This window comes from Rhinopithecus roxellana, chromosome 11 (assembly GCF_007565055.1).
Source record: "Rhinopithecus roxellana isolate Shanxi Qingling chromosome 11, ASM756505v1, whole genome shotgun sequence".
Classification (NCBI taxonomy): domain Eukaryota; kingdom Metazoa; phylum Chordata; class Mammalia; order Primates; family Cercopithecidae; genus Rhinopithecus; species Rhinopithecus roxellana.
This window is the reverse complement of record NC_044559.1, coordinates 78,010,636-78,030,474: the sequence shown is the minus strand read 5'-3', so window position 1 is coordinate 78,030,474 and position 19,839 is coordinate 78,010,636. Positions and strand designations below refer to the sequence as shown.

General features: G+C 41.1%; 1 protein-coding gene across 44 annotated transcripts in view; it reads right to left on the bottom strand.

Annotated features, from left to right (window-relative positions):
* Positions 1–19,839, bottom strand: part of SORBS1 (sorbin and SH3 domain containing 1) — a 252,806-nt gene that overhangs the window by 137,911 nt on the left and 95,056 nt on the right. The window contains exon 1 of one of the 44 annotated variants that reach the window (XM_010366246.2): positions 8,805–8,847. The exons of the other annotated variants lie outside the window; for them this stretch is intronic. The gene's annotated coding sequence lies outside the window, so the exon portion shown is untranslated. Of the gene's footprint in view, positions 1–8,804; positions 8,848–19,839 lie in introns of those variants that run through there. 44 annotated transcript variants of the gene reach the window in all.

Below are 19,839 nucleotides of genomic sequence, written 5' to 3'. Positions count from 1 at the left end.
ACCCAGTCTGATACTGGGCGCCCTGGCTCACACCTGTAATCCCAGCACTTGGGAGGCGGAGGCAGGCAGACTGCTTGAGTCTGGAGTTCGAGACCAGCTTGGGTAACATGGGGATGCCCTGTCTCCACCAAAAATACAAAAATTAGCCGCCCGTGGTGGTGCACACCCGTAGTCCCAGCTACTCTGGAGGCTGAGGTGGGAGGGTCGCTTGGACCCAGGAGGCAGAAGTTGCAGTGAGCCAAGATCGCGTCACTGCCTGGGTAACAGAGTGAGACCCTGTATTTAAAAAAAAAAAAATGTAATCTGGGACTTGATTTTATATATGTACAGCTACTTCCAACAGCTTGAAAAGAATAGAGAAAGCGCACAGAGCCCCAGAATAAATGCTTGGCCTTATTTCTTTGTACTTTGCGGATACACTAGCAGAGCAACGTTTCTCCAATTTTTCAACAGCACCTTCTCTTCTCAATCTCTATTAATGTCATTTCTCTTCAAATGCACCCTCTACATTATTGCAAAGGGTGCAGAAGGTTCTTCAGAAGCCAGAAAGGATAAACACTGAGTCGCTGATACTTCCTTTCAAGGGGAAGAAAGTGGGATAAACTTGACCCTGACATTAACTTCAGTCTAGAATCCCATGACACTCCTGGGAGCTCAGAACACAACAGGCACGAAGTTTCTGTAAAAAGACCAATGTTTCTGGAGAGGGAGCAATAGGAAAACACATCAGAAAGGCCATCCTCCACATCCTCTCATTTCCTCCTGGAGTCCCTCCAACTCGGTTTCCGTTCTAACCAATTATCTGAAATGGCCTTCAGAAAGGCCATTTCCATTTCAGAAATGGTTTCCAGTGCACATGCATGGCCAAGTCCAACGGTTTCTGCACTGGTCCGGGCTTCACTGATCTTTCCACTGCATTTAAGACAGTTAACTCCTTCCTCCTCCCCACACTTTCTGGTCTTGATTTCTAAGTGTCACTGTGAACTGATTTACATTGGGCCATGAGGATCCTTCTAGAACAGGGCCTTTGCAGTTCTTCAGGAGTTTAGGGAGCCAGAGGGCCCTAAGCTGGTCTTTATTCTGTTTCAACTACGTGCTCACTTCTTTAGAACCAGAAGCATCTATGTAGGTTAATTTTCCTGGTTTTCCAGCTGTGTTGGAAGGAGGTTCCATGAGCCCCCTCCAGCCACTGTGCTGGCACCCACCTATGTACTCCCCCAGCTTTCACTTCAACCTGGGTCAAATTTCAACGGGGAAAAAAATCCACAGGGCTCCTATATACTCAGAGGGGTTGGCTGGGCAGTATGGTGGGCAAGGGAAAGGCAACAAAGCTTCCAGGAATGAGTTTTATATCAAAAACACAGGCCTGATGATACAATTCAAAAACAATTCTTTAGTACCTACTTTGCATCCAGGAAAGTGCTTGGCCCAGTGGGGGCCAACATGATCAGACAGGATTGCTGTCTTTGAGGCCATCAAGGGTTGTAGGGTGGCAGACATGGCCCTTTTAAATATAATACAATGGGATAACCCTTCTGCTAGCAATCTGGCTTAAGTGTCATGGGAGCACAATGAGAGAGAGAATCAAGGAATGAGTAAATACCAAAATGTCCCAATGTTCATTGACATACCTTCTAAAATCACCTCAAATGTCACACTTTTGGAAACACTGATCTAAAAATTCAAGTCCAAATTTAACGTGCCATAAGGCCCTGCAGGATCACGTCCCAGTTATTTTTCCAGTCTCATCTCCCTCACATCCTCCCATGAGTCCTAAACTCTACATGTACCATACTTGCTATTCCTACTGAATTATGATAAGAGTTCCCATTTCTAAGCCTTCAATCTTGTTGCTTTCCACTAATGCCCTTTCCCTCATCTCCCCAAATTTAAGGCCAATCCCAATAGCCAGATGCACTGGTTCAACAAAAACTAAAGGTTTTTATTTTCATCTAGTTTTTATTTTATTTTATTTTCTGTAGTTACACTGGCTGGAAATAGTTTTGGTTTTGATCCCCATATAAAGTCATGAAGATGAAGAACTCTTTTATTTTGGAGACAGAGTCTTGCCTCTCATCCAGGCTGGAGTGCAGTGGCACAATCTCGGTTCACTGCAACCTCCGCCCCCCCGGGTTCAAGTGAGTCTCGTGCCTCAGTCTCCCAAGTAGCTGGGATTACAAGCACGTGCCACCTTGCCTAATTTTTGTATTTTTAGTAAAGATAGGGTTTCACCATGTTGGCCAGGCTGGTCTTGAACTCCTGACCTCAAGTGATCCACCCACCTCGGCCTCCCAATGTGCTGGGATTACAGGCATGAGCACCTAGCCAAGAACTCATTTTAATAAGACCTATTTATGATCACAATACTCAGAAAGCCCATGCCCAAACTCCACTATCAACATCAAACTTTCGTTCCAGGTTCATGCCAGAGAAGGGGCAGATTTGGAGCTAGAACATTCACCACCAATAAATCTGCAATCATTTTAAAATACTTGAGTGGAGCCTTTAAATAAATATAAAATGTTGACTTCCATCCCAATAAGCAAATTCAGCCCCCCAACAGTTTCAAGTCTTATAAATGCAGTATTATTTGAGCTTCAAACAACAGAATTTAGGAGATAATTTGTAATTATATATTACATTGTCTAACGTATTAAAATGCATGGCTTGCAGCAAACAAAATGACGGGTTAATATCCTTAATCTAATGTAATCATACTAATTGCCAAGAAAAATATTTTTAGACACATGAAGAAATGATTCCCAGAAGACAAAATGCAAATAATAAACAAATCTATGAGAAAACGTTTACTTAACCCAACCAGTTAAAAAATACAGGCCGGGCGGGGTGGCTCACGCCTGTAATCCCAGCACTTTGGGAGGCCGAGGTGGGTGGATCATGAGGTCAGGAGATCGAGACCATCTGGGCTAACACAGCGAAACCCCGTCTCTACTAAAAAAAATACAAAGAAATTAGCCGGGCGTGGTGGCGGGCGCCTGTAGTCCCAGCTACTCAGGAGGCTGAGGCAGGAGAATGGTGTGAACCCGGGAGGCGGAGCTTGTAGTTAGCCAAGATCGTGCCACTGCACTCCAGCCTGGGTGACAGAGTAACACTCCGTCTCAAAACAAACAAACAAACAAACAAAATATATATATATATTTAAAAAATGACTAACCATTTTTTCTACTTCTTATATTAGTCCAAAATTTTTTTAAAACTAATAATGTGGGCAAATGCAAAGACATTGGCTTTTTCCTACACGGCCAATGACACTACATTTTTATCATTATCTTCAGCAATACACACCAAGAGCTATGCACCTCATACCCCTGTGCTTTAGGAGAATCTAGTCTAAAGAAAGAACCTTGAATGACAATAATGCTATACATACAGAGATGTTTACCATAGCTTTATTAGTAATAGTGAAAGCCTTGAAACCCTCTGGTGTTCAGTAACAGAGGGGCTAATTACCTGACCACATACCCACTGCAGGGACTGTTGAACAGTTATGAGAAAAACGAAAAACATTGACCATACAACATGGGAAAAGACTTCTCATAAGATTAGGTGACTAAAGCAGGGTATAAGTCTGTGTGACATGTGTGATTACAATTTTTTTTTTTTTTGAGATGGAGTCTCACTCTGTTGCCGAGGCTGAAGTACAGTGGCACAATCTCTGCTCACTGCAACCTCCGCCTCCTCGGTTCAAGCGATTCTCCTGCCTCAGCCTCCTGAGTAGCTGGGACTACAGGCACCCACCACCATGCCCAGCTAATTTCTGTATTTTTAGTAGAGACACGGTTTCACCTTGTTGGCCAGGCTAGTCTCGAACTCTTGACCTCAGGTGATCTGCCCACCTTGGCCTCCCAAAGTACTGGAATTACAAGCATGAGCCACTGTGCCCGGCTCTGTTATTATAATTACATAATAGGCAAAACACATATATACAGTAAAAAGAAAATATGTCCAAATTCTAATAGTGATTGTGGTAGCATGGAATTATGGGTAATTTTTTTTCTATTTTCCAAACTGTTTATAACGTGGTTATAATACATTTCTTTTCTAATGACAAGTATCTTTTTTAGCTCTTACATGACATTTGATATGCAATTGTGTAATATTTAGAACTTGAAAGAAAAAATTCTAGGAGACAAGTTAAAAATGCCACTGACAGTCATGTCCATTAGAACATGGCACAGTCACCTGATGCCATCTTCCACAGAACTTGTGGGATTCTAACATTCATCATCAGTGATTGCTTTTGTTTAATGAAGCCAAACTACTCCCATGAAGTTCCTTAGGAGGATGAAGGGGCAATAAATGGACTCGACTGTTCAGCTAGATTTCCTAAAGAAGCAATCACACCAAAACATTTCATCTTAAAATAGTCAACTGGAGCTGCCAGGTGACAACACACAAACCACCCCATTGCTCCCAGTGCCTGCTCACTGCCAAGTCCCTGCTGCTAACCCCACTTCATGGCATTCCAGAGCCCTGAGCTCCTTCTCAAATCCTTTATATGTAAAACTCCGGGCACACACAGTTTCTAAAACACGCGTTGTTAACCAAGACAAGTCTTAAAAGCAAAAACTGGCCTATTTGTGTTTCCCAAATATGGTTGTGTCTACAGAACCAAAACAAAGCTGTCTAACTGTGGCATTCAGCACATTTGGAGCCTTCTCCTTAGACAATCCAGATAACTCAAAATAGGGCAGATTCCCAAATTCATGAGATAAAAGCAAGACATCTTAACTCTGTTTAAATCATAAATACATAACCTCAAAATAAAAAAGACAAGCCCAGAACACAGACGCCATTTTTCTTCTGCAGCAGTGGCTATACAATGTCTACCAGTGAGAGGTCATGAATGAAAGCATTTTGGATTCTCAGGAGAATCCAGGTTGGGCCATAGTCCACAATGCAGGTAAACGAAATGAAGAAGTACTGTGTATGGCTGGGAAAAAAAGGTTAAAAAGCTGAAAAGCAGTCTGTTAAGAGCTTGAAAATGGGAAAGCAGGGTGGGTTTGATATGGCAGGAGAGGGCTCTGCTCTTACAGACAATCCACAGTTCCCTCTCAACTTTTCTTTTAAACCACAAAATCCCTGAGGCTATGTATTTACCACATCATATATTACACAGACATCTGCAGTACAGACCCATACCATGCTCAGGAATGAGGGAACAGAGGCTCCATTCAGTAAAAAGACTTTGGGTCTTGCGCAAATACATAACTTAAATACTTCAGTTCATAATACCGGCTTGTTCAGGAATTGCTTATTTTCCTTAAGAAGTTTTGAACTTGTAACTGAATATATACTAACCTACCAAAAGGGTAATACGAAACACTGTAAACACCGTCTTTTCTGAGAAAAGCTCTCTTCTCGGTGGCATTTGTTTAATAACTGAGGTGGAACACATATACACAGGCCCAAAATCAATAATCCCTGAGCACAGTCTCTGGGGCCATGGACCACGTCAGATCATTAGCACCTCACTGTAATAAATGCAAGACCTTGGCTCCCATCACTCATCCAGTGAATATATCATGTTAGCTACTTTTACCTATCCTCATTTATTTTTACCCTAATTTTAGGCAACTTTTGAATATATCAGGTATAAAAGTGACGACATCCAACCACTGAAATTACAATACAAATTTCTGTAATGAGTTTTCTTCAAACCAAGATAAAACCACTAAAATATTCAACATAATATCAAGCTCACAGCAAAAATTCAATGAAAGTATTTTTTTTTAAATCTATATTGTCTCCCAGACTACTTAGAAATAGGTTGGCATTATACATTTATATATTAATATATAAAAATTAGTATCTCTGTGTTTATATTTATACAAACACACATACACACACACATACATACAATTTGCCTATATTATAGGCTTATAAGGACTCTGGCTCAGTTGGCATCTGTCACACACTTCTGACTTGAGTTGTATATGTGCCTGGTGGCTGCAGGAAAGCAGCAAAAAGCTGGGTAAGAAGAATTCAATTAGAATCCAAACTTTGGCAGGGCTGTGCAAATTGAGAAGTCCTTTAATTTGTCAGTCTCGGGTTTATTCATCCATAAAAGGGAATTTAAAATACTACTTTAGTCTGGGTATGGTGGCTCACACCTATAATCCCAGCACTATGAGAGGCTAAGGCAGGTGGAATATTTGAGGTCAGGAGTTCGAGACCAGCCTGGCCAACATGGTGAAACCCTGTCTCTACTAAAAATACAAAAATTAGCCAGGTGTTGTGGTGCGCACCTGTAGTCCCAGCTACTTGGGAGGCTGAGGCATGAGAATCTCTTGAATCTGGGAGGCAGAGGTTGCAGTAAACCAAGATGGTGCTATGCACTCCAGCCTGGGTGGCAGAGTAAGACTGTCTCAAAAAAACAAAAACAAAATAAAAAACCCTACTTACATCGTGTTTTTTTTGTTTGTTTGTTTTGTTTTGTTTTGTTTTTTTGAGATGGAGTCTCGCTCTGTTGCCCAAGCTGGAGTGCAGTGGCACAATCTTGGCTCACTGCAACCTCCACCTCCCAGGTGGAAGCAATTCTCCTGCCTCAGCCTCCCTAGTACCTGGGCCTCCCAAAGTGCTGGGATTACAGGCATGAGCCACTGCGCCCGGCCCATTAAGTGGTTAAGATTAAATTTTAAAATACAGTTGACCCTTGAACAATACACATTTCAGCTGTGAGGGTCCACTTATATGTAGATTTTTTTCAACCAAACTCGGATGAAAAATACAGCATTGTAGGATGTGCAAGCTGCATATGTGGACGGCCAATTTTTCCTGTATGTGAGTACTGCAGGGCCCACTGCAGGACATAAGTCTGCTCAGATTTGGGTATGCGTGGGGTCCTGGACCAACCTCTGTTGCATACTGAGAGATAATTGTATATAAGAAACACTGTAAATTGTTGTGTTATAAAAGGAAAAGTATTCTAGCAAAGGTATTGGGTCTATTCTTTGTTATCCTTTATTATTTTAACAGACTAATGAATGCGATCATTGTATATCTGATTATGAGGTTGATATTACTAATACTTACCTGTACCAAACGTCAGGTTTTATAAACTGAAGCAGGATTCAAGAACCAAATAGTCAAAAGTTTCCAGGTCTGCCTTCATATGCCAAGTCTGGCAATGAAGGACATTCTTGATAAAAAGCATCATATTTTAAAAGACTTCACAGTTGCTCCCTCCTTAGGTTCAGGTGCCAAAGAACCAAATCGTTATTATCAAGACACACTGATTGTGTATGCATTCTCTGCAAGGCCCTGTGCTCACACTACAGAAACAGAGGTGAACCATCTCTTCATTTCCTAAATGCTCACTGTGAACCAGCCACTTGACACATCACGTTATTTTTAATCCTCAGAACACCTAGTAAGGTTTCTGCACCTATTCTGCAAATGGAGAAACTGAGCTTCAATAAAAGTTAGAAGGCTCATTGAAAAGTCTTGTGGAAGCAAGCGGGAAAGCTGGAATACGAGTCCTGGCTCCGGCTCCTCAACCCAGGCTCCTTCCACTTTGCCACATGACCTCAGCCAAGGAGGCACAAAACAGTCCCCGCCTGCAGCAAGATGCTCTTGTGTACAAAGGTTGCTTGGAGAATATACAGACTTAAAACAAAGACAAATAAATGGATTGTCTTTGGGGGCTTTTTCATTCAGCTGTGGCAATTAAATTATCAAAGTTATCAATCAAGATAAGAGACGTGCTTGCCCTCAGAGACTTTATATTCTAATTGGAGAGATAAGACTAACCCTTAAAACCCTGATGAGTTACTACAAACAGCATGGAAGAGTATCCATGGACTGCTCTCTGCTGCAGGAATCTTCCAGCTAAGAGAATGCCAAGCTTCACAACTTACCTGGGAAACACCCAAGCACATGCTGACAAAAGCACAAAATAGCCCGTACTTCTCATGGTATCAATTTCCTCATAGAAAGTCTTCATTGGGGGAAGTTAAAAGGGAATAAGATCACATACAGCACTTTCTAACAGACTTTAGGAAGCAACAACACCCATCAACATCCCTAGACTTAGTATGACTTGGATTTGAGCTGCTATTCTGATGCTTACTACATGCGGTTAGTCAGTTAACCTTGCTAAGTCTCTGTTTCCTCATCTATAAAATGGGAATAATAGCAGCCATCAATCTCATAGCATTATGGTGAAAGATTGAATAAGGTTCAGTACATCCAGTGCCTATTACAACGTTGGAAAATGATTAATAAATTTTAGCTGTGTTCAGCATAATGATCATCATCAATAGCATCTGGGGTGGGGGTCTGAACCACTTTCTCCTCATCTGGTTTCTCTGAGTAGCAGCAGATGTTCTATGTCCAACATAGAGAGGTGAGTCTTTTCAAGCTAATTAAAAGAATAGTCTCAGTCAGTGCTCCTTTTAAGAGCTTACAGCACCTTTCTCTCCCTCATGAGGTGACATGTCCCATCTTTCCCCAACAGCACAATCTTCTCATAACTTTCCATAAGAAGTAAAGTAACTAGTCTCCTCTTTCTCCCCACAGTTAATACTCATGGATGTTACTGGCTAGGTATTATTTGATTTACATATAAAACTTTTTTTTAACTTTACCACTTCTTCCAGGATATATAAAACCTGTCTTCCACACTGCTTGTGGCAGCTCATGCCTGTAATCCCAGTACTTTGGAAGATCAAGGTGGGTGGATCGCTTGAGCCCAGGAGTTTGAGACCAGCCTAACTAAGCACCAAGGTGAAACCCCATTTGTACAAAAAATATAAAAATTAGCCAGGCATGGTGCCATGTACCTGTAGTCCCAGCTACTCAGGAGGCTTGTGCCTGTCATCCCAGCTACTCAGGAGGCTGACGCAGGAGGACTGATTTTGAGCCTGGGTGGTCGAGGCTGCAGTGAGCCATGATCCTGCCATTGCACTCCAGCATGGGTGGTAGAATGAGACCCTGTCTCAAAACAAACAAACAAAAACTTGTCTACCATGTCTTTTGCTTTTAACAAACTATTTTCCTCACAAAGTGTCTAGAGTTTCCAAAGCAGTTCTCACATAGGTAATGTTTGGAACGTAGCACAGAACACACACACAAAAAAATGAAATATGCCTCAACCATATATACCCTCTCTCCCCAGGAGAAGAGCTCCCAGCAAACTTGTTCTGCTCATTTGGCTGTGAAAACTCCATAGAAGCCTCGATGGCAGCAACCATAGGTGACAGTTTCTACATTTGTCTTCTCTTGCTTATGGGTAGAAAAAACTGCTGCTGAGAGAGAATCTGATTTTCTGAGTATACTCCCTAAATCTCATTTTGCCACTTTTGTCCACAGTGAAGCTTTTTTTCTGCCCAATTGCCTTGGTGTATGACAAGATAAAATTATCAGAAAATAAAAGGTGTCGAAAAATCCTTTAGAACTCAAAGAAGCTTATTAACTAAATGAAGACACTATGATATCAACCACTACAATGGAATAAAAGGTGACAGAGTTAGGGATGTTTAGATCATTTCCAAACTAACAAATGTTAAAGAGAATGGTTCTCAATACAAAATGGCCTTGTCATCACAATTCACAACTTGTATCAATAGAACACACCATGTTGGAAGAAAAGAACTATGTATTCTATTCCAATCAGTGTAGGATGTTTACAGCAGGGGCCAGGGAGGGAGTGTGTTGAGATCTTAAGAGACTAATTAAATTATTCACACACAACCCTGTTAACAAAGAATTCTAGGTGCTCAGGCAGTGATGCTACCACTGTACAGTTTCCCTACATGCAAAACAGGAATAAAAGCAGCACTAACCTCCCTGTTGTGAGGATTAATCGAGATAACCATTTACCCACATAGCACAGTGCTTGACACACAGGAAGAACTCAGTAAATGGTCACCTATTGACATAATTGGTTTATTTATCCTGTTCTAACTCCAAAAATGAAGTGTGAGGAGAGTCAGAAGTAGAAATCCTGGTTAATAAAAGGCTCTAGTTAGTCACGGTTTTACTTTAACAACAATGTACTGAACCCTGCATGGAGACAAGGGCATTGCCAGGAACGAAGGCTTTTTGCCTTGGGCAGAGAAAACTCAACACAAATCTTGTAGTGACCCCATCCAACACCTTGCATTTGTGCAGAACTTTGCAGGCTACAGGACAGCAGTGCCCTTGGCTGCCTGCAAAACAAGCCAGTAATTGAGTTCAATCTCAAAAAAACAAGAACAGAAACAAGGCACTATCATCTTTAAGAATGTTTCATGAGGCCAAAGGACTCAGAGCATCATAGAATTTCAAGGCTGGAGACTTCACCACTATGTAATATATCCATGTAATACAACTGTACTTGTACCCCTAAGTCTATAAAAAAATAAAATAAAATATCCCTACCAAAAAAGAAAAAAAGCATTTCAGGGCTGGAAAAAACCACAGTTTCCAAATGTCATGGGCTTCACAGTCTTGATCAATCCACTGAAATGAGATGAGAAAATGCAATGTCCAGGTACGCGTCCTCCCTAAAACAAAGAACTCTCATCCTGCCAAGCCCTTCCAACAGGACAAGGAGCAAGCCATGTCAGCAGTAGATGTTACAATTACTATGTCTGTAGTCCTGCTCTGCTTTCTAGATGGTACACTCCCTAAAGACAGTCATCTATGTTTAGTTGTATGATGTTTCTTCAGTCACGAGGGCACTAAAATATTTCTAAATTGCTTTTAAAATTTCATTGTGGCATTCCCTTCCTCTCTTAAAAAGGAAAAGCCAGCAGTTGAGAATTAAAATCTAAGGTTTCTTAACATTTATATAGGTCCAAGTGTCTCTAAAAGTCATATACACAAGTACTGAGTTGGAGCATAAATGGCTATCTAGCTATGTCTGTCTATCTAGAGAAAGGGCTTTGTTATGTTGCCCAGGTTAGCCTTGAACTCCTGGCCTCAAGTGATCCTCCCACCACAGCCTCCCAAGTAGCTGGGACTACAGGCATGCACCACCTTGCTCAGGTCGGCTTTCTCCTAAAAATAAAAATAAAAAAAGAAAAAGAAAAAAATCCTTAACTTAAAGCAAGTCCACAAACAAATGTCCTTTGGTGCTTCTGAGCTCATTCATTCAGTAAAAGCTCACTAAATGTGAACTAAATGTGGGGCACTGAATAGTGGATCTCACTGTTTAAATTTATGTCTTGAATATCTAGAGCACAAACCATCAAAAAGTCTGACAGAGGGCATTTTAAGAAGACTATAGAGATGGGGGAAAGGATAAAGGTCCCATACAAGAATCCCCACCTCACTTCCCCTGCACCTTTTTTTTTTTTTTCCCCAAGTATTCAACAAAAATCCTTCAGGAAAATCGTAACTTTAGAACTCTTGGGTTGGTTCCCAATATGCTTAAAAGGAGCTTTGGTATTTGTGGAGTTTGGTGAATATATTACACTTTTGGAGGAAATCCAGCTTAAGAAGCATATAATTGTAGACTTTTTCCTATCTGTTTAATACTAAAAGTACAAAAATAAATAAGCTTTTTCTTCTGTAAGAATATAAAGCCTAAGTTAAAAAGATTTTTATACACTAGATTGTAAGGGAAAAAAACTAAAATATGTGTTTTAAGCACTTACTAAACACAGAAATAAAAACACTTGAACTCTCGGAATGGTAACGAAGCATTTCAAATTCCCCTCTGCTAATATCGCAGCTCTAACAACTAACCAGCAAGCTCGAATGCAGAGAATCAGGTGCAGGGAGACCTTTGGTAGCATGACATCCTGGATGGTTACACAAGTTTGCCAACAGGCTTTGATAAATTGTCTGACCAGTGGATAGGGACAGAAAATCCCAGCGACTCCAAAAGTTACATCTACATGTGATTTAAAATACATTCCTGTTCACTGCTGGTTACACTAAAGTCCAAAGAGAAGAAAAGGAGGAGCAGGCAGGCTCAGGAATGTGCACTAGACACTGACCACATGGAAACTGGCTGGAAAAGCCCTTCCTTGGAATCACCCAGCAGTCAGCATTTACTCTTTTAATAGGGACAAGCAGCAGAGTCCTTCCAACGGGGGAAACCCTTCCGTGGCCCCTCAGCTCTGCAACCTCATTAAGTTCAGAGTGAAGCCAGCTGCCAGGAAAGCAAAGGGTGACCCAGCCATGGCTCTAGAAATTCCTAGCAAAGAAAATAAATTGAGTGCCTGAGAGCTCATAGATCACAGTGCGAGAAGGGAGATTTCAGGCAACTGTCAGGAAGATAAGGAAATCATCCTCATAGTGTGCCTCTTCCAATGTGAAGATGCCTTTGCAGCATCGGGGTTGCCTGGGAGCTGCAAAACCAAAATGCTGCCTAGTCAAGTACTTCTGATCTTGCCTCATCTCTGTAGGATGTGTCAGGTCCACATTCAGTCTCCTTGACCCCATTGCTGCCAAGGAGGGACAGGAGATGGAGGAAGATGAGACATGGGGGTAAGGAGTCCCCAAAGACAAGCAAAACAGAGGGGATGAAAAAGAGACCAATGTTTCCCAGCCCAAACACTATTCCAGCAGGGGATAAAGAAAGGCCAATTCATTATAAGAATCATTAAAATTATCAAGATAAAAATATATATAAATTTATTCGCTAAATGGAGGGTTAAAGTTTATTTAAATCTTATTTATTTCTTCTATCACTGAAGTCTACACAAGTGACATTAAGAAATTATATTTAAGCACAGATACATTATGTGAGATCACTTTTAAACTCAAAGAAGTTTTAAGATACTCAAAGTGATTGCTTCTCTCTAATCCCAATTGTCAGTCCCTTAAAAACATCTTTAGGCAGTTGTGGTGGCTCATTCCTATAATCCCAGCACTTTGGGAGGACAAAGCAGGTGAACTGCGTGAGCTCAGGAGTTTGCGAGCAGCCTGGGCAACATGGCAAAACCCCATCTCTACAAAAAATACAAAAGTTAGTCGGGCATGGTGGTGAGTGCCTGTAGTCCTACCTACTCAGGAGGCTAAAGTGGGAGGATTGCTTGAGCCCAGGACATTGAGGCTGCAGTGAGCTGTGATCGCACCACTGCACTCCAGCCTGGGAGACAAAGAAAGACTCTGTCTCCAAAAAAAAAAAAAAGAAAAAAAAAAAATTAATAACGAGTATGGTCAGACACAAACCGACCCCTTTTTGGCTTTGATTTCTTTACTTTAAAAGCCAAAAATGCTGCCTAATGTAAGTATGTGGTTGGAAGACCCTAGTAAAACCACCATCATCTCTTTTGCAGATAACTGAATATTGTCTTTACATTTACCCCCAATTATATTTATTGAACTAAATATTAGTTATAATCCTTGACATAACAATGGGTCTCTGTCTTCATCCCTTTTTCTCCAAATTTGCTGTTTTATGAATTCACAAATGATTTAATAATCAGAGACTTTCTCAAATGCAAGTTTTCTTATTGATATTGAGAAAGCATTTTAAATGACCACTTGCAATGCTGTTCCAAATCAACTCTGATGAATTGGAGAATTCAGAAAAACAGCAAGAACATTTTTAAATTATTCTCACACGTGCCCTTCAACTAAATTTCTAACTTGTACTTTGAAAATTAATTTTATTGCACAAATTGAAGACACTATCCACAGTGCCTTGAAGTCTCAAATCTCACTTATAAGTAGAAATATGGACCCAAAATAAGTCAGCTTTGCTCTCAAACTTTCATTACACATTTGTATTCTCTGCATTTAAAAATAAATATCTTAAATTGATATAACAAATAATCTTTGCAAACGTTCCCACTGTACTAGAGGGCCTCAACAAAACTGCTTTACATCGATCATCTGGGGAGGAACTTATTTAAAATGCAGATTACAAGTTCTGCAGCCAGATATGCTGATTCTGAAGTTCCAAGGGGCCCTGGAATCTGCATTTCTGGCAGATGTCATTTAGGGCTATATTTTGAGAAATGTTGGTCAATACAACCAAGTGATTGCAACACCAAGTATTAAACAATGATGCTCAACCCTAAACTGTCACACAAAGCTGGAAATGTTTATTAATTTGTACCATCACTTTAAATGTAATTTATAATTTGTACTGAGCATGTCAGAATTGCATTAAGCAGGGAGACAGTTTTTCCTTTTTTTCCTGCAAAAAAGTTCACAGTGAATAAAACAATGTGCAAATGTGATTCGACTTGCTGGACCTGCCAGTCATGACTTGCTGCCCCATCTGTACACAGTCTGGCACAGGGTTTCCAAGTGAGAAGTTTACTAGGAGTATATTCATCCATTAACTTAAATATTTCTAAGAATGGACGTTTAGGAAAGCAAATAATTGAAATGCACCCTACCTTTAAGACTGTTCCATATCATAATCTACAAAATGACTATAACTTTAAAAAATGGATATATTTGACACATCTGTGATGCCATCTAAAGAGTGAGTGTTTACTTTTTAATTAGACAGGCTTTGATTTCTAATAGTCTATTAATACTTTATCCTATCATATTATTTTCAAAGGAAAATTTCCATTTTGCATCAAACTCTTAAATTCCCAACTTCTCAATGTGTTTTCACTAAGTATAGTCTTTATTAATTATTCAGCAATAGTAAAAGTTTCTTAAAGAAAACAATTGGAAAAGCAATAAAAACCAAAAAATTCAAAAGCGGCCATTCAAGTATCAAACTTTTTTTAAGAAGACTCTTTTTCATCTCATTTCAAGAGTGAAGCTTTTTTTGAATAGGTTTGTTTTATTTTTGAAAGCATTTTTTAAACTACAAAAGAAATATAAGCACACAACTAAACATCTGAAAATGAAATAAAAAGATCTATAATGTCACTACCCTAACGCAATCTCATTATTTGCTGAATTTCCCTGTAATCTTTCTTTATATTATCTGGTTATGTTCACAATATATGAATAGTATTATCTCATAAGTATTTTTCTTCCTGCTATAAAAGCTTTGAAATATGGTTCTAATTCTGCATGTTTTCTATATAAAGAGTTTTCCAGACTTCAGAAATCTGTTGAACTACATTTCCACAACGACCACTCATATCCTGCTGAATTTGCCTCTGATCCAGATAATTGCAAAATATTCAGTACTATACCACTCTGCAACATGCAAACTTTTTTCTTTGGTCAGGGAGGGAGCATATACACAAGTTCTGCTTCCCACTTCTTTTGAAGGGCAGCTAAATTTGATGTATTTTATTTATTGCTAGGGGAAAAAACCCCTATTGTTATCATCAAGAACCTCTCCTCATGCTTAGCACATTACATACAATATCTCATTTAATCTTAGTAGCCTTACTGAGTAGGCACTGTTACCAATTCAGAAAGGAGGCAATGATCCAGTGTCTTCTCTAGGGTCACCCTACTAGTAAATGGTGGAATTGTGACGTATAACCCAATCTATCTGACCCTAAATCCCAGGGCTCTTAAGAACTATTATGCCTCATACTACAAAGCTGTGCCTTGCAATGCATTTCCCTTCCTTGCACTCACCTTATTTTAAAAACATCTTTCCATTGCATTTGTTTGTATGGTGATTAAAACAATGTGCTCAACAAATAATTTGCCAAGTGCTTATGGAGTGTCTTCTTGGTAGCACATGCTGTGCTCAGTGCCAGGCTACAGAGATGAACATTATCACTGCCCCTCAAGGAGGCAGTAGTCTTTTTTCTTTTTCTTTTTTCTTTTTTCTTTTTTTTTTTGAGATGGAGTCTCGCTCTGTCGCACAGGCTGGAGTGCAGTGTCGTGATCCTGGCTCACTGCAAGCTCCGCCTCCCGGGTTCACGCCATTCTCTTGCCTCAGCCTCCAGAGTAGCTAGGACTACAGGCGCCCGCCACCACGCCCGGCTAATTTTTTGTATATTTAGTAAGATGGGGTTTCACCGTGGTCTCGATCTCCTGACCTCGTGATCCACCCGCCTCGGCCTCCCAAAGTGCTGAGACTACAGTGTGCCCAGCCAGCAGTGGTCTTATAATCCAAGGCACAGAGGGTGCTTAAAAGCAAGACACTGGTTTTTTTTTTTTTTTTTTTAAGCCATGTGATGCCTGGCCAGTGTCCCACTGATGATGGCAGCTGAGAGAGTGACAGGGAACAGAAGTTTGTCCTGAGCCCCATGAGCAGATACAAGTGATCCCTTCCATCCAAGAAATAAACTGAGAGCTAATGAGGATGCTTCGCATTGTTCACTCTGACCCTTTCACAGCACAAATTCCAGAACTGGGAATTTTTGGTTCTGCAAATGGAGGCATTAAAAGGAAAATATCAGTTTAAAGTAAAACCAAGTTTTGGAAAATTTGAAAAGGGATTTTTAAAGTCTTTGCATAGTTATACTATTGGGGTCACCCTCCAATCCCAAGTGGCTCTTTCAGTCCAGCTCTTTATTCCCTTGACTTGGCTCTGGCCAACTCAAGTGGAAAAGATATCCCAAGTTCCAGTAAACACAAGACTCTTTTTAGCACTGGCAGAGTGCTGGAGGGGGGCTGGCAGGAGGTTTTTCTGGCCAAGCTTGAGCCAGAGTCTTAATAGACAGGCAGTATCCCCCAGGGCCCACAAGGCAGTGACAGGTAACCAAGGTGAGAGAACCCTCAGGAAATGGGTCCACCTAAGTAGCCCATGGTCACAAATGTCCCGATTCTCCTGCCATTGTTAACCCCTGGCAATTCCATGCTTTCCTTTAATGAGACAGTCCTGTTTCTTCTCTCTATCCATGCCTTCACCTTCTCTTAGAGGCAAGACAATTAAGAATGTAGGCTCAGGCTGGGGCAGTAGGTCACACCTGTAATCCCAGCACTTTGGGAGGCTGAGGCGGGAGGATCACTACAGACCAGGAGTTGAAGACCAGCCTGGCCAACATGGCAAAATCCCACCTTTACTAAAAATACAAAAATTAGCCAGGCAAGGTGGCACGTGCCTGTAATCTCACCTACTTGAGAAACTGAGGAACGGGAATCACCCGAACCTGGGAGGTGGAGGATGAAGTGAACAGAGATTGCATCACTGCACTCCAGCCTGGAAGACAGAGCGAGACTCTGTCTTAAAAAAAAAAAAAAAAAAAAAAAGTAGGCTCAAATTCAAGTACCAGCTCCACCACTTACTGGCTATGGAAACTTGGGCAAATTATCTTGGTGTCTTCGTCTGTAAGAAAGGGTAAACACAGCACTCCTCTCATGTGGTTACTACAAGGCTTGATGAGGATATTATAGGTAAAGCAATTAAAAGCACCTGGAAGAGTCGGGGGATGGTGCAAGTGTTTGATAAACAACAGCTGTCACTCAGGGCACTCGCTGTCTAGCCTACTGTTTGTCCCACGTATGTGACAGGTCCCGTATCATTTATTCTTCTCCAAGCCACGCATAACTCTCTGGAGGGGCTGAATACTCTGCACACTCTAGCACTCTCTCTGCTCTTGCAGAATGGCCAACAAACATGTTCTCTTGGTTTACTCATCTATGAGGGACCTTTGAAAACGCCAGGTGTAAAATGCTCTCTTACAGTTGGAACTATCTCAGGACCCTGTGAAGTGGAAAGTAGTCAATAAAAAACATTGTTGGGTTTACTGTGCTGTGAAAGACCTTAGAAATGATCTAGTTTGACATCTTCACTGTATAGAAGAGGAAGCAGTCCAGGTGGAAAAGGAGAAAGTCTACCCACAAAGTCAGAATGAGCTTGGGACCTGGACAGGAATGAAACATGGGCTCTAACTTTCAACACAGCACTGCTTCCCGCAAAGGATGCTGTCCTGAGTCAAGTCGCAGATAACTGGCTTTGCCTTCCTACAGACCAAACGGTAAGGAGAATGTCATGCTAGTGTCATGTTTAAAGAGGAGCAAAATTCTTTAGTCACTGCAAATATGCCTTCTGAATTTTAACACGGTGCCTTGGATGAAGTAAAGGGGCAAGAGACATTTTGTTGCTTTGGTTTCACATAAAAAGGCAAAAGAGGCCAGGCTTGGCGGCTCACGCCTGTAATCCCAGCACTTTGGGAGGCCGAGGCGGGCGGATCACAAGGTCAGGAGATCGAGACCATTCTGGCTAACACAGTGAAACCCCGTCTCTACTAAAAATACAAAAAATTAGCTGGGCGTGGTGACAGGTGCCTGTAGTCCCCGCTACTCAGGAGGCTAAGGCAGGAAAATGGCGTGAACCCAGGAGGCGGAGCTTGCAGTGAGCAGAGATCACGCCACAGCACTCCAGCCTGGGCGACAGAGCGAGATTCCTTCTCAAAAAAAAAAAAAAAAAAAAAAAAAGACAAAAATATACTAGGAAGTATACCCTCACTTTTGAAATTTCTTCTCAATTCAAACACCAAATACAGAGTTAATGGAAGGTTCTAGATAATGAAATATACTGGTAGATTAGCAAGTTCAATTTTTAAAGAATGAGGAATATCACGAAACGAAGTATGCTAGCATCTAAATATCACTGAATCTTCCTATGGACAAAAGGCATCTATGCAGCATCACTTTGGGCACTGATGACCATGATTCTGTGATGTAGCACATATTCCAGACTTGTTATGACAGTCCCAGCTCAAATTATCTATCTCTGTCCCAATAATTAAAAATTCTGGGCCAGGTGTGGTGGCTCACACCTGTAATCCCAGCACTTTGGGAGGCCGAGGCAGGCAGATCACGAGGTCAGGAGTTTGAGAGCAGCCTGGCCAACATAGTAAAACCCCATCTCTACTAAAAATACAAAAAAATTAGCTGGGCGTGGTGGTGGGTGCCTGTAATCCCAGCTACTTGGGAGGCTGAGGCAGGAGAACTGCTTGAACCCAGGAGGCAGAGGTTACAGTGAGCCAAGATCGTGCCACTGTACTCTAGCCTGGGCAACAGTGCAAGACTCAAAAAAAAAAAAAAAAAATTATGGCTGGGCACAGTGGCTCATGCCTGTAATCCCAGCACATTGGGAGGCCGAGGTGGGCTAATCACGAGGTCAGGAGTTCGACCAGGCTGGTCTCAGAAGGAGACCAGCCAGGCCAACATGATGAAACCCCGTCTCTACTAAAAATACAAAAAATTAGCTGGCTGTAGTGGCGGGCGCCTGTAATCCCAGCTAATCAGGAGGCTGAGGCAGGAGAATCACTTGAACCCTGGAGGTGGAGGTGGAGGTGGCAGGGAGCCGAGATCACGGCACTGCACTCCAGCCCGGCAAGAGAGCAAGACTCCATCTCAAAAAAAAAAAAAATTCTTCCCAAATTCCAACTTTTCAGGAACTAGTAACTGAATAAATCAAGACAGTAAGCATTATAAATAGAAATCAATCGAAGCCACAACACTGAAAAACCACAAAAGGAAGGAAGGCTCACAGGCTCATGTACAGAAGCATGTGCACACGAGAAAGCGCTCGTTAGATCTACAGCTATAGATGTGACACATTTGTAAGAGCCCCAATGTGGAGCCAATGTGACAGCAGACACAGCTTGAGCAACAATGCAAATTCTGCAATCAGAATCTTTAATTACCCATATTCATGAGAAAGAAGCAAATGGCAAGAAAGGTGGATATCACAGATTTCTTTTTTTTCCCCCCTAAGGAAAAAAAAATCAACTTTATAGGTATATTCTGGTCAGAAAACACTGAACTCCAACTCCTATACTTCCTACATTATTATCAGTCTGAACCATTTCAGATAACCTTTTTAAAGTAAAAAATAGTCAAATATTGGAATATCATGTTGTTCAAACTAACATATAGCATTATGAAGAAACATAAGACTTCAGTCATCAAAGACAGCCTCCAACATGGGTTCAGAAAAATCATCTCTATTTTTAAATTATTTTCTTCAACGAGTTCTGGGGTAGAAAAAGTAGGGTGATTTGGGGTTAACAGTTGTATAAGTTACCAAAAACTCCATTGACTAGAACT